The 3462-nt window shown below is 38.2% G+C and overlaps 1 non-coding gene across 1 annotated transcript; it reads right to left on the bottom strand.

The window, feature by feature from the left end:
- Positions 1-2944: 2944 nt before the first annotated feature.
- On the bottom strand, positions 2945-3106 carry LOC120103235 (U1 spliceosomal RNA). The gene has a single exon (XR_005505323.1). It is a non-coding gene; the product is annotated as a U1 spliceosomal RNA (small nuclear RNA).
- Positions 3107-3462: the final 356 nt, after the last annotated feature.

Below are 3462 nucleotides of genomic sequence, written 5' to 3'. Positions count from 1 at the left end.
ATTCATTGCCACCTTGATCTTATACTTGTAGCTTCCAGATTAAGGAAATTTCTTTCTTGTTGCTTAAGTCAGCCAGTGTCTATGTTTGGTTATGACAATCCTAGTAAATTAATACAGTCTTAAATGATAACACTAGATGCATCCATCGTTTAAAGCTTTTCCATTTCAGCATTTTGGGAAGGTGCCTATCAGTCTTCTGGCAAAGATGGCTATTTTTAGGTTAGCTGCTATTGTCCTGAGTATTTTTCTATGGTAGGTAATCTCTTCTCTTTCCTCTAGAAGGTTTGATGATATTCTTTGTAGCCATGTTATTATACACATCTTCCTGATGTGCAATTCTATTTTTATCACTTGGCCTTCTGACACTAATTATCTGTCTTTAACATTGAACTATTTCATGCATCGTACTTGGAAACACTCATCTTCCATGGTTCCATAGAAATGAGCCATTAAGAAGATAGTTTGGCTGGAGTCCTAGCTGTGCAGCTGTTCTTTCTTCCTGAACTTTTTAGAAGCCGCAGTCTCATGCAACAGGTGGTGGGGCTTCAAGCTTGCATTCATGGATAAACGAGTTCGACCCCAGGTTGTCAGATCCAACCCATGAGAATCAAGCCAATCTCCACTATGTTTGACTCTCAAGAGCCCACCTTGTAGGTTAGCTAAGTGAGGAGTCTTCTGGGTCATATCTTTAACCCCTTATTATTGCTGCATGTTTTGTTCTATTTCTGGATTATGAAAATGCTTATCTTTCTTTCATAAACCATTTTTTAAAATATTTTTGAAATAATTTTTCCCTGCCAGAACCATTTCAGAGATACTTCGTAAAATATGATTTTGACCTTTCAAAAGTGGTGCAGGAACTTGAAAAAAGTTCTATACGTCTTATCCAACTTTTCCTAATGTTACCATCTTATATAAAATATATAATTTATTTCTTTTGTAGTTAATGTCTTATTACTCTGTATTTGGCACTCCAGGGTAGAAGGAGTTTAGACATATCAATGCATCTTAACTAAAAAAGTGTAGGCAAGAGTTCTACCATTGGCCAACCACTTAATCATCCATCCATTTATGCAATAAATATTTATTAAGCCTGTAATTGTGTTCTACACCCAACAAATGTAGCAGTGGTTGAAACAGTCAATTCTATTTATCCTTGTATTGTTAAACTGTTAGTCTCGGGCTGGAGAGATAGGCCAACAGTTAAAAAGCACTTGATGCTATTTCACAAGAGCCTAGTTTGCTTCCCAATGTCGACATGTCAGCTAATAACTTTCTGTCACTCCAGTTCCAGGAAATCCATGCCCTCTTCCAGCCTCCGTGGGTACTACATGTATATATATTGCACAGCCATATATGCAAGCAAAACATAGAAGGAAAATCTTTAAAATTTACATTAGTTTCAGAGACAAAGTCAAGAAAAAAATGGTAAATATAGAAATTATGCCAGGTAAGAAATATATAAAAAGGATAAGAAGTATTTGGTCCTGTGGGAGAAAGTTGGCATCACAAATGGTGACTAAGAAGATTTTATTGGGAAGAACTGAATAAAAGTTCCAAAGGCTGCAGTCTTCAGCCATACAACTACTCAGGAGGTTAATTGTCCTCAAAGTAACTTGAGAACTGAGTGTTAGAATTGCCAATCACCCAGGTTTAGAATCACAAAGTACCTAGCTTCTACATGTAGCCAGTAGACAGAAGAATTGAGATTTATTTGATCCTAGGTCTTCATAAAATCAGAGCTTGTGTTTTTAACTGGACAGTCAAGTACAGATCTGCACAGAGAAGCACACATCAATTTCAAGGGTTGCATTCTGGACCCTTTCTTTGCTCATGTAATTTCGTGATCAGCCATGGTGTTCTCATAAACCCTTCAAGAAAACTCTGGGAATCTATTTACAGAGCACTTGAGGTTTTTCAGCAAGATGTTTTCATTGAACTAGCTGAGCTTTGTTTGACTTTTCTAATAAGTGGTGCAGGAACTTAGTGGACATAGCCAGCCTATGAGGTGACAGTCCGAGCCGCTGTGTACTTGTCAGGTCCCACGTAGAGAAGTTAAGATTTCTTTCTAAGGGCCTTTGTCCTTATTTTCTTCATCAAAACACTCACAGCATCAATTTATAAGTCAATCCTTCTCATACTTCGAGAAAGACAACCAGTTTAATATTATAGAAAGCTTAAATTACAAGAGAAGCTTAAAGGAAAGTGGGCATAATTTGCTCTTGGAAAGGAAGACAGAAATAAATGCTCTTACTGAGAAGAGGTTTCATGAGGTCACTTCAGTGGTTCATTCTTTGGAAGAGTTTAAACATTAATCTTGAACCAGATCTTCTGGACTTCAAGTCTTGAGTAATGAAGAAGCAAATGCAGATTCAACACTTCTTCTGGGTTATTTTCTGGCCAGGAGATCAGATGCAGATCCCTCCTAGAGGAATTAATGACATCTCCATGAGAAATTCAGAGCTGCCTTTGCAAATATTAACTGTTTTTAACTCTCATTCTCCCCACTTACTCCTGGGTCCCCACTTACACCACCATCTCTTGTACATTATTCTAAACATTGTACAAAGGATCTTGTTTCCTTGGACTTTTTCACCAGAATACTTTTTCTCTAATCTCTGCATATCAAGATGAGATGTATGTGTTTAGGACTCTGCTCAGGGGCTCTCCACTGTGTAAGTTTTCCTAAAACTTGTAGTTTATGTTGATTTTTTTTTATGTTCCAGTGTTTCCATACATGAAAAGAATCAGTAGGAAGAAGAAAGCATAAGAAATAAGAGAAAGAAAGAGAGGAAAGGCAGAGATGGAGGAATTTTTGATCAATGCTAGGAGAGATGTTATCATGGCTTGTTACAGCAAGCTCAAATGGGTGACTTTTCTTTTTCTGTGTTTTAGGCTAAGCAGTGAGTTCTTTGTTGTTGTTGTTGTTTTGCTTTTGTTTTGTATGAGGGGATCTTAAACATGGTCCTCTACTGCCATAAATTTTGCAGCTAGTTTTCCACACTTGGGGAATCACAAGGGTCAGGACATCCAGAGTGTGATAAACAAACGTCACCCTGGGAAAGCCACCTTTGTGAACATGTTATCTCCCCTGAAAGGTGAGTTTTGTACAAGGATGTGCTCAGAATTTCCTTGTCTAATCAAGGCAGTAGATGAGTATTCCTAGCAGTGGGCATGCCGATGGTTAGCATGAGGTAAGGGAAACTGCCTGAATTCTAGAATTGGTCTTCTGAACAGATGAGGTGACCCTGCAGTGATCTTGCCTTACACAGCTGGCTGGAAGCTGCCTCTCCTGATTTTGTTCTTTTCTAAATGCAACATTCGACTAAGGCATAGGTTAGATATGGTTGAGCTTTTTAAAAGTCATTGGAAATTGACTCTGCACTCTTGAGACGGTATATCCTCAGTGTTGGAGCAGTAGGCATAAACTCTGGCATCAATTCTTCCAGCCACTGCCAAAGC

The sequence above is a fragment of the Rattus norvegicus genome, chromosome 5 (assembly GCF_036323735.1).
Source record: "Rattus norvegicus strain BN/NHsdMcwi chromosome 5, GRCr8, whole genome shotgun sequence".
Taxonomy (NCBI): Eukaryota; Metazoa; Chordata; class Mammalia; order Rodentia; family Muridae; genus Rattus; species Rattus norvegicus.
This window is presented reverse-complemented; position numbering and strand designations above follow the sequence as displayed.